Source organism: Mus caroli, unplaced genomic scaffold (genome assembly GCF_978045245.1).
Source record: "Mus caroli unplaced genomic scaffold, Mus_caroli_1 scaffold_2, whole genome shotgun sequence".
In the NCBI taxonomy this organism is placed as follows: Eukaryota; Metazoa; Chordata; class Mammalia; order Rodentia; family Muridae; genus Mus; species Mus caroli.
Genome location: NW_028227257.1, coordinates 131,731,297 through 131,743,479, shown reverse-complemented (window position 1 = coordinate 131,743,479; position 12,183 = coordinate 131,731,297). Strand labels below are relative to the sequence as shown.

The following is a 12,183-nucleotide window of genomic DNA, read 5'->3' as shown; positions in this document are numbered from 1 at the left end:
ACAGGGTGGCACTTGCATAGAATGATGAACCATTTGTAAACCAGGCCCTACTCTTCTCCTCCTCAGCCAACTGGTAATAGAGCTTATCCCATGAGGCTATAAGCAGATGACATTACAAATGAAGTAGAAACCATAGGCTCTTGAGCTATTTCATCATGCAGCTCATGTTCTCGAAATCTGCTCCGGACCAATCATGTGTATTTAACTTTTATTTGGTAATGTATTGCTTCTGTGTGCATTGTACTTTTATGAGTGGGACGATATCCAATACTTGATAGGCAGCTCAGATCACATGGTAACTTGTCAGACATTCAGATTCCACTAAGGCCCAATAGCAAGCTAAGGGCTGTCCCTAAAAGGTGAGGATAACTGTCTTAAATGATGATAGATTCCTGTTCCAAACTCCCAAGGTCCTTCTGTATGATTTACCTTTAGCAGCTTGACAAAGGTCACAAACATTATCTGTCACTGACACAAGTATCATCAGGTCTGCTGGATCTTTTGTCAAAGGGACAGAGCAGTCTTCATATCCTGGACCTATTATGGAGCCGGCTCCTATTCCAAGACCTATTTAAAGCTAACAGTTTTCCAAGTCATTTGGGTACATGGCAAGACACCCAAGTGAGAAATGAGCTGTATCCCTATCCAAATAGGACCATTAAGCAGCTTTGTTCTTTGTTCTTAATGGTGAGAGGGGCCTGGATAACAACCTTATCCTTTATCATAGAAGGGATATCTCCATGCTACACATGACTGAACTCTGAGAAATTTCACTGACAAAGAAGGCCCTTGAAATTTGGATTTATTTCCCATCCTCTGTGTACGCTAGTTTTGTGTCAACTTGACACAGCTGGAGTATCACAGAGAAAGGAGCTTTAGTTAAGGAAATGCCTCCATGAGATCCAACTGTAAGGCATTTTTCTCAATTAGTGATCAAGGGAGAAAGGCCCCTTGTGAGTGGGACCATCTCTGGGCTGGTAGTCTTGGTTCTATAAGAGAGCAGGCTAGCAAGCCAGTAAGGAACATCCCTCCATGGCCTCTGCATCAGCTCCTGCTTCCTGACCTGTTTGAGTTCCAGTCCTGACTTGTTTGGTGATGAACAGCAATGTGGAAGAGTAAGCTGAATAAACCCTTTCCTCCCCAACTTGCTTCTTGGTCATGATATTTTGTCCAGGAATAGAAACCCTGACTAAGACCCTCTGATATACTTATGCACTACCAACAAAACCAAAAATGGCTACTGCAGCCTGCTTACTTGTTCTAGCCTACATAATGCCATCCATATAGTGGACAATTGATATGCTGTAGAAGAAACAGAGACCAAGATCCCTTTGAACTAAGTTTTGACTTAGGGCTAGAGAGTTAATATACCCTTTAGGTCAAGCTTTAAATGTATCCTGATGGCCTTTTCAACTGAAAGCAAATTGCTCATAGAGGCCTGTACAGACAGATACCTAGAAAAGGCATTTCCTAGATCAATAGCTGACTACCTTGTGCCGTGAGATATGTTGATCTTCTCATATAAGGGTCCAGCTGCAATATGAGTCATTTCTTGATTACTTTTTTAAATAGTCAGCTCTCATTCTACATGATCCTTCTGTCTTTTGCACTGGCCAGATGAGAGAACTGAACGGACATGTCATGGGTAGTCCTACCACTACATCTTTCAAGTCCTTGATTGTGAAATTAACTTCTGCAATTCAGTGAGGGATACAGTATTGGTTTTGCTGTATTTGGTTCACTGCTTTTCTTGGTAGACCCATCACCAGTGGCTTCCATTTGGTCTTTCCAACCATAATAGCTCATAATAGTTCCACAAGCTTTTCAGCTTGTTTTTCTATCAGCTTTTCAGTATCTGAATCTGAATCCAATTATACATTCAATAACTTAAGGAATAACCACATAATGAATACAGAGACCGACTGGATCCCCTTCAACCAAAATTAATTGAATACCTGACTTATTTAATTCTGTTCTGCTTGGTTTTTGTTTCAATGATCTCAGTGTCTCAATGTCACCATCTATCACTGTGGCTGGGCAAGGAGCAGGGGTTTCAATATGTGGTTTTAGCCTGTAGTATAGTTTCTGTTTTTGAATTTGGGTACCTTTATATTTGGTGCATAAATGTTTAGAATTGTGAAATTATCAGTGGATTTTTCCTTAAATGAGTATTTGGTGTCCTTGCCTGTCTCTTCTGATTAGTCTTGGCTTGAAATCTTTTTGTCAAGCTATGAGAATAGCTATGTTTGCTTGCTTCTTGGATCCATTTGCTTAGAATACATTTTTCCATTCTTTTTCCTCCGAAGTGACATCTGTCATTGATGGTGACATTTGTTTTTTGGATGTATAGGACATATCCTCTTTTCTAATCCAATTTGTTAGTCTGTTTGTTTTTATTGGGGAATTAAGGTCATTGGTATGGATTGTAAATAATGAGTACTGTTTATAGATTCCTATTATTATTTTTAACTCCCCCTTTTCTGTTGACAGGTATGGGATTATTTATTACTTTTGTCTTTGATATAGTTAACCCTTCAGACTGAAGCTTTCTTTCTAGTGCATTCTGTAGAGCTGATTTAGTGAACTGAAATTGTGTAAATTTAGGGGTTTATTTGGAATATTTTGTTTCTTATTTGATTATTATTGATCGTTTGCTGAGTCCTAAAGTCCAGGCTAGCATTTGTAGTTTCTCTTGAGTTTGTAGAATGAGTCTAGGCCTTTCTGGCCTTTGGAGTCTCCCTTGGGAAGTTAGGTATTATTCTAATGTGCCTGCCTTTATACAGGACTTGGTCTTTTTCCCATAAGATTTTTACAGCCTTCTTTTGTACTGGATATCTAATGTTTTGATTATTATGTGTCATGGGGAGTTTTTTTTTTTTCTCTCTGATCCTCTCCTGTCTATTTGGTGTTCTGTATCTTTGTATAACTTGATAGGCACCGTGTTCTTGATTACATTGGGGAAAGTTTCAAGTTTTCATTTATTATTTTGTTTTCTGTTTCTTTGACCTGTGTTTCTTCTCTTTCCTCTATCCATTCATATCATATTCATAGAGTTTGTCTTTTTGCATACTTCTAGATTTCTTGGATGCTTTGTGCCAAGATTTTTTTTTTTTTAGATATAACATTTTCCTTGACTGTTTTTCATTTGTAAAACATTTGAAATTTTTTAAAATTATTTTAAATGTAATCTAAATACTTACACTTACATAATTTGTCCTACCTTGTTGATTTCTACAATCTACTTGTTTGTTCAGCCTTGAGTGTTTGCTCTATAATTGTTTACAAAAACCTCATTTTTGAGATATGGAAAACGACCTTATAGAAGTAAAAGTAATGGGTGAAATTGCCAACCTATTCAGTAGACTTCAATCTTGTTGGCTTAGTAGTTGGTTCTGTCAACAAACCTAACAATAGAATGTCCATATATACAGTATTCTTCATGACTCCAGTGATTAACCTAACAGAGGCATCAAGGAAAATGAAGCACAAACTTACAGATATAGGAACAAAAAATACTGAGATCAGGTGGGTTGGGCTCTCAGGGAGAAGCCATAGCAACCTGAAATTTCAGTTTTGTTATTATATATACTTGAACAAGAGTTATCACAACAGCTTTGTTGTTGTTGTTTATTAAATTATTTTATTCATTCACATCCAAATGGTGTCCCCCTTCCCAGTGTCCCCTCTGAGTTCTTTACCCCATCCTCCATCCCCTATCCCCTTTGCTTCTGAGAGGGTGCTCCCCTATCTACCCACCCATACCCACCTCACCTCAGCTAACATCCCCCTTTCCTGGGGCATCAAGTTTCTACAGGATTAGGCAGATTCTCTCCTACACAGGCCAGACAATGCAGTCCTCTGCTACATTATGTACCAGGGACCACAGACCAGCCCGTGTATGTTTTTTGGTTTGTGATTCAACTCTGGGAGCTCTAAGGGGTCTGGGATAGTTGATACTGTTCCTATGGGGTTGCTATCCCCTTCAGGTCATTCAGTTCTTCCCCTAACTCTTTCATAGAGGTCCCCATTCTCAGTCCAGTAGTTGGCTGTAAGTATCTGCATTTGTCTCTGTCAGCTGCTGGTAGAGCCTCTCAGAGGGCAGCCATGCTAGGCTCCTGTCTATAAGCACAACATAGTATCAGTAATAGTCACAGAGTTTGGTGCCTGCCCATGTGATGGATCCCAAGTTCGGCCAGGCACTGGATAGCCATTCCTTCAGTCTCTGCTCTATTTTTGTCCCTGAAGTTCTTTTAGACAGGAATAATTCTGGGTCCAATTTTTTGATGGTGGGTGAGTGGCCCCATGCTTTTTAAAAAGGGGGCATAGTTACTGCATACATAAAAACAAGGAAGTGGAATTATTATATACAGCTTAGCAAGGAAGTGGGTTTCACTAGTCTCAGTCAGCAGAGTCTCTTTGGGGCTCAGTCTTCAGACTATAAACAGAGGAGAAAGCTATGGTGGACATTTTCTGCACAAACTGTCCATAGTCACACTCGGATTAGAGGAAAGCTTTGTCATCCCAGTGAACTTCACCCAAGGAAGGCTTTGCCAGTCTCATGTGACCGAGGTAGTGTAGTACTTGGCATACACATGCCCATGTCAACAAGCATACAGTCACCTGGGTCATTTCTCTCTCCTTCCTCTCTCTTTCCTCCCTCCTCCCTCCCTCCTCCCTCCCTCCTACCCCTCCTCCCTCTCCCTCCCTCTCTCTCTCTCTCTCTCTCTCTCTCTCTCTCTCTCTCTCTCTCTCTCTCTCTCTCCACCCACATATGAATGTTCTCTGTTACTGTGTTTGGAAATATGTTGCAGTTACTTTCTGAAAATCTGATTATACTAGAAGATGATCATAACCCTAAATTAACTAGTTTCCCCAAAATAATGAATATAATGAAAGTATACCATTGGATTGGACATGACAGTACTATCTCTCTTCCCAGTGCTGGAGAGGTTAAGGCGTTGCATTTCAAGGCCACTTGCCCTTGTAGATGAGGGAACACTTCTATCAGGACCAGATTATTCCAACCAAAGAGTTTGTCCATATGGAGTGAATATTTTTAGAAAATACTGGTTAGGGAAGAAAAGGAAAAAATACTGCTTATTTTTACAAACCTAATTCATTTGTTATTAGTTCTTTGTGAAGCCTAAAGATTATCAACATGAAAGGATCTTCAGTTCCTCTATATTTTAAATACAGTGCCTAATGAAGCCAGATTATGTAGACATGCAGCAAAGGGCTGAAGAAAATGTTGTCATTGGGCAAGATTCACAGTCATATTTGAATTTTTCATCAGGTCATAGACATACCTAGTAGGATCTTCTGCTCTTTGCTACAAAGATGTCACAGTTACATTTGACCCATACTAATTCAAGGTCCATTGATAGAATAATTTAGAATAAACATTCTAATGGTCTTCACTCTATTAAACAGCAGTTTGCATATGCTCAGGTAAAATTATTCTCCTTCACAAAACAGTTCTAAACAGAAATCGTTCATGGATTGTATGATTAAAATTTTTATTAAAAAATTGGAGGCCTTTATAAAGTAGGCATAATCTACAAACATTTTTATTTATTCAGATGTTTAATTACTATTACACTGAATTACTGGAATTTTATTTTATTAATTAATTTCTTACTATGATAATGTATGGGTTAAATCATTGTAAATGTAAATTAAAATGTTTTTAAAGTTACTTTTAGGATACATATGATTAGTATTTTGAAAATTGCATAGATGCTCTTTTATAGCTATGCAAAACAAGACAGCTATTGCACTACTACAGCTGTGGGAGACAAGAGAACATGTGTACTACTACAGCTGTGGAAGACGAGAACATGTGCACTACTACAGTTGTGGGAGACAAGAAAGCATGTATTTTCCTACACATTTTTGAATTTTATAATTAGATGTATAGAAATATTTTAAGAAAGCATATTTTACAAGAAATTAGAAATATGCTAAAACTACAAATTTATATTTCAAGTTTCAGCCATATTTAATGGAATTTAAGGCATATAGAATACTGCATTTGGAATTAGTCTGTGATTTTTAATATAAACTGTTAGCATCATAAAATTTAAGTCAGAATAGCTCACAAACAACCTTCTTTTAGTATTTTCAGAAGTATCTCAAGTATTTTAATGTATAGACACAAACACAGGAATCAATAGTAATGAATAAAAGCAACAAGGGTACTGTATTCAAATTTATTTGTCTGTAACTTGAAACGTGGTAAACTCTAAAACCACCTGTTAAAGGAATGGCCCTGTAAAATTAAAATTTCCTCCATGATTGTACTGTGAGGTAATAAGAACAAAGCTTTTTAGGTAAAGGGTATATTCTCTGGATAAATCCATCTGTCAATCACATTCATGATCTTTATAAAAACACTTTTTCTGCCAAGCTTTGCTAAGATGGTATAAAATACTGATTACGGAATTCATGTGATAAGAATAGAGTTTTAGTTTTTGCACAAGTCAGAAATCTTGAACTTAGTAATTTTTTATCTAGCTCTTAAAACAGGTCAAGTATAATTCAGATTATATTTTGTAAGAACTAGGAATAAGGAACAAATTTCTAACAGAACTAAGTAAATCTGGGAGATGGAGAAGAGTCCTAGTTAGATGTCCAGTGACAAACAGTTAGCCCTGAAAATTTACATAGAAATATTACATGGAATCAATAGGTCATATTTAGGATGTGTGTGTGTGCACAAACATATATGCATACAATAATAATTGATGAGAAAAGAGGCCATGAATTTGAAAACAAGCTGAGAGGTATATTGGAGGGTTTGAAGGGAGGAAAGGGAAGAGGAAAATGATGTAATTAAATTATAATCTCAAAATAAACCAAACATGTGCACAGAAACTGGATAGTTAAAAAGCACTATAGAAACTGCTCCCCCTGTGACATGCATCTCCATCTACAGCAGGGACTTAGGACAAGGCTCTGCCTGTAAGAGCTTGCCAAAAAGCTCAGCAGCTTGAGCCTCATTGCTAGATTCCACATGGTGACAGGAGAGGACTGACTCCCGCAGGTTGTCCTCTGACCTCATAGTGCATGAATACAGGACATCTACCACACACCACTCCAACCCAGTATACAATAAATTCCAAATGTATAAACGAAGAGAGAGAAAATGCTAATAAAATCTGTGTTGAACAGAACTGCCTGAGTTTTCTAAAGAGAAATTTCAATGTAATTTTTAGATTTGTTTATTTACTTAAAATAGACCTACCTTCTCCTTGCTTTAGATAATTAAATTAATTTATTTCTTTAATAAGAAATTCATAACTTGAAGATTTTTCTGTTTAAATAAATGAAATTCATTCATCTCTACACTTGCTCATGTGTTCTTGTACTTCTCTTTTAGGAGAGCATCAAAGATGTCCACTTCTGCCTCCGTAAGATAGATATTGCAGGCTGTGTGGTGTAGAAAATACCTATAGAAATTAAGACACTCAAGGTGAGTAGAAAGTGCAGCCTCATAAGTCATTACTGTGCTCACTCAGAGTTTAATTTGCCATTTTTCCTCCCGCATGGTCTTTCCTTCAGAGTTACTGGTGTCTGACTGCTTACCTGTGTGCACACCTACAAATCCCAGCTGTATCTGAAATTTTTCAAATGAGCTATACAAACCAGAAAAGGCATATTAAAATTTACTTACTACATTGGGACATTGTCAACATATGACCTAAAAAATGGGCCACTGTCCTTCATCTCCAGAAGGCTTGTAAAGTGAAATGAGGGGATGTAAAACTAAACTTTAGTTATCTTTTTAATATAAATCAGAAATAGAGATATAAAATACTATTTTTCAATAGCAGTATAAAATTTAGATTTCATACAAAGTATACTTTTGTCACTATTTGAACCAGATACAACAGTTGATACAGCCTTTGAGGCAAGGGACTGTAACTACCCCCTCTCCCCATAGTACTCTATTTTCCAGATTCCATTAGAGTACAAGTACTTAAAATCTGGTTTCTCTTAAATTTTTAATTAGCAATTAATGTTTTTACTAGGTTTGGCAGGGTTTTTTGTTGTTGTTGTTCTTTGTTGTATTGTTGTTTTGTGTGTGTGTGTTTGTGTGTGTCTGGTTGTCTGTGTCTGTGTGAACTTGGGCTCTTTTGTATTTCCATACCAAAAAAATTTTTTTCTTTTAAAATGAGATTCAAATTTTTTTGTATTAATCATTCCATTCATTTACATCTCAAATGATATTCCATTTCCCAGTTAGCCCCACCACCAACCCCCCATCCCACATCTGCCCTCCCCCCTCCCTTTTGCCTGTATATTCCCCCACAAATGCCCATAAACATACAAGAAGCCTACAGGACTCCAAACAGATGGGACCAGAAAAGAAATTCCTCTTCTCATACCATAATTAAAACACCAAATGCACAGAACAAAGAAAGAATATTGAAAACAGTAATGGAAAAAGGTCCTGTGTGTGCCCTCCCCCATACCTGATCATGTTCCCCTCTTTCCCTCCCTGTCTTCTTTCCCATCCAGGTCCCTCCCTCCCCCCTCCCACCATGATTACTTTCTTTTCCCTCCCAAGTGGGACTGATGCGTCCTCACTTGGGCTCTTTAGCTTGTTAACCTTCTTGAGTTCTGTGGATTGTGTCCTGGGTATTCTGTACTTTTTTGGTTAATATCCACTTATTAGTGAGTACATACCATGCACATTCTTTTGGGTGGGTCTGAGTTGCCTAATGTGGAATGGAATTTTCAAGTTCCATCCATTTGCCTACAAAACCCATGATATCCTCATTCTCAATAGCTGAGTAGTATTCCATTGTGGAAATGAATCACATTTTCTGTATCCATTCTTACTGTCAGTTTCTAGGTTTTTATTTCATTCCATAGAATTTTATATATATTTACATGATAATTTCTTCTTCTATATAACTGCAAATTACAATTACCTGAATTAAAGTAACCTCTTGATAGTTCTTTTTTGTTTGTTTGTTTGTTTGTTTGTTTAGGGGGACGTTTTAAGTTAATTAAATTTTTTACAATCCATTTTTTTTTACTTTTCTTAATTGGATATTTTCTTTATTTACATTTCAAAGGTCATCCCCTTTCCTGGTTTGCCCAATCCAGGAAGCACCCTATTCCATCCTTTCTCCCCCTGCTTCTATGTGGGTACTCCTCCACCCACCTACACAAACCCACATCCCTGCCCTCGATTCCCCTCCACTGGGGCATCTATCGAGCCTTCATAGGACTAAAGACCTCTCCTTCCACTCATGCATAACACGGCCATCCTCTGCTACATATGCAGCTGGAGCCACTGTACTCCTTTGTTGATAGCTTAGTCCCTGGGAACTCTGGAGGGTTCTGGTTGGTTGATATTGTTGTTCTTCCCATGGAATTGCAAAACTCTTTAACTCCTTCAGTCCTTTCTCTAACTCCTCTATTGGGGACCCCATGCTCAGTCCAGTGGTTGTCTGCGAGCATCTATCTCTGTATTTGTAAGGCTCAGGCAGGGCCTCTTAGGAGAGAGCCATATCAGGCTCCTTTCAGCATGCATGTCTTGGCATTCACAACAGTGTCTGGGTTTGGTGACTGTTTATGTGATGAATCCCCAGATGGGACAGTCTCCGGATGGCCTATACTTCAGTCTCTACTCTACACTTTATCTCCATATTTGCTCCTGTGAGTATTTTGTTCTCCTTCTAAGAAGGACCAAAGTACCCACACTTTGGTCTTTCTTCTTATTGAGCTTCAAGTGGTCTGTAAATTGTATCTTAGTTATTTGGAGCTTTGGGGCTAATATCCACTTATCAGTGAGTGCATACCATGTTTGTTCTTTTGCGATTGTTTTACCTCACTCAGGATAATATTTTCTACTTCTATCCATTTCCCTAAGAATTTCATGAATTCATCATTTTTAGTAGCTCAGTAGTACTCCATTGTATAAATGTACCATATTTTCTGTATCCATTTCTCTGTTTAAGGACATTTGGATTGTTTCTAGCTTCTGGTATTTATAAATAAGGCTGTATGAACATAGTGGAATATGTGTCCTTATTACATGTTGGAGCATCTTCTGGGTATATGGCCAGGAGTGGTATAGCTGGGTCCTCAGGTAGTTCTATGTCCAGTTTTCTGAGGAATCACCAAACTTATTTCCAGAGAGATTGTACCAGTTTGCAATCCCACCAGCAATGGAGGAGTATTCCTTTCTCTCCACATCCTCACCAGCATCTGCTGTCACCTGAGTTTCTTATTTTAGCCATTCTGACTAGTATGAGGTGGAATCCCTGGGTTGTTTTGATTGGCATTTCCTTGATGACTAATGTTGAACATTTCTTTAGTACATTCGATATTTTATTCCCACCCCCATCTACCCTCTGACTGTTCCACATCCCACACCTCCTCCCCACCCCCTTTTCTCCACATGCATGTCCCCACTCCTACCCCACCTGATCTTTAAACTCTCTGGGTCCTCCAGTCTCTTGAGTGTTAGGTGCATCATCTCTGAATAAACATAGACCCTCTACTGTATGTGTGTTGGGGTGCCTCATGTCAGCTAGTGTATGCTGGCTAGTTGGTGGTCCAGTATGTGAGAGATCTCAGAGGTCTAGATTAATTGAGACTGTGGTCCCCTTACAGGATCTCCCTTCTCCTCAGCTTCCTTCACCCTCCCCTAATTCAACAACAGAGGGCAACTGCTTCTATCAGGCCTTAGTACCTCCCCTTGACATGGATCCCACTTTGCGCTTGTCAGTGGATCCTCTTTTTCTCAGACTCCTCTCCATTTCTATCCCTGTAATCCTTTCAGACAGGAACACTGATGAGTCAGAGTTGTGACTATAGGATGGCAACCACACCCCTCACTTGATGCCCTGTCTTCATGCTGGAGGTGGGCTCTATAAATTCCCTCTCCCTACTGAAGGCATTTCATCTAAGGTCCCTCCCTTTGATTCCTGAGAGTCTATCACCTCCCAGGTCTTTGGTGCATTCTGGAGGGTCCCCACAACCTCCTATTTCCTGAAGTTACATGTTTTCATTCTTTCTGCTGCCCTCAGGGATTCAGTCCTTTTCCCTCACCAAATACCAGATCAGATTCTCTTCTCCCCCCAACCCCCATCCACTTTCCCTCTCAGGTCCCTCCCTCCCTCCCCACTTTTCTGTATCCATTCTTCTGTGGTGGGTCATCTGGGTTGCTTCCAGCTTCTGGCTATCAAAAACAAGGCCGCTATGAACATAGTGGATCATGTGTGCCTGTGACATGGTGGCCATCTTTTGGGTATATGCCCAAGAGTGGTATCACTTTTTAACTATGGGGATAATTCCCTCCTCCCTGTAAATATTTACCCTGATGTTGTGTATTTGATAAATCCTGCTCTGACATTTCTGTGTCATCTTATTCTATAGTTTTCTTTCCTTTTAGTTTTCAGCTGGGAGCTTGCTCTCTGCAGACTCCTCTTCTTCTGCTTCTCTGGCTTCATGCTCACAGTAGCTGAAACTGACCATTTGCCACATCTTTATAACTCTATTTTTTTTCATTTTGATTTTTTTAATTAGGTATATTCTTCATTGCATTTCCAATACTATCCCAAAAGTCCCCCCAAACCCCCTCCCACTCCCCTACCCGCCCACTCCCACTTCTCGGCCCTGAGGTTCCCCTGTACTAAGGCATATAAAGTTTGCATGACCAATGAGCCTCTCTTTCCAATGATGGCCAACTAGGCCATCTTCTGATACATATGCAACCAGAGACACGAAGTAGGGAGAAAGTGGGCAGCCTTGTCTAGTCCCTGATTTTAGTGGGATTGCTTCCAGCTTCTCACCATTTACTTTGATGTTGGCTACTGGTTTACTGTAGATTGCTTATATCATGTTTAGGTATGGGCCTTGAATTCCTGATCTTTCCAAGACTTTTATCATGAATGGGTGTTGGATTTTGTCAAATGATTTCTCTGCATTTAACGAGATGATCATGTGGTTTTTGTCTTTGAGTTTGTTTATATACTGGATTACGTTGATGGATTTCCATGTATTAAACTATCCCTGCATCCATGGAATGAAACCTACTTGGTCAGGATGGATGATTGTTTTGATGTGTTCTTGGATTTGGTTAGCGAGAATTTTATTGAGTATTTTTGCATCGATATTCATAAGGGAAATTGGTCTGAAGTTCTCTATCTTTGTTGGGTCTTTCTG

The 12,183-nt window shown here is 39.0% G+C and overlaps 1 protein-coding gene across 13 annotated transcripts in view; it reads left to right on the top strand.

Moving 5' to 3' along the window:
* Nucleotides 1–12,183, top strand: part of Mbd5 (methyl-CpG binding domain protein 5) — a 377,887-nt gene that overhangs the window by 153,113 nt on the left and 212,591 nt on the right. For all 13 annotated transcript variants that reach the window (XM_085834930.1, XM_029474046.2, XM_085834925.1 and 10 more), the window contains one exon: nucleotides 7,379–7,471. The gene's annotated coding sequence lies outside the window, so the exon portion shown is untranslated. The remainder of the gene's footprint in view (nucleotides 1–7,378; nucleotides 7,472–12,183) is intronic.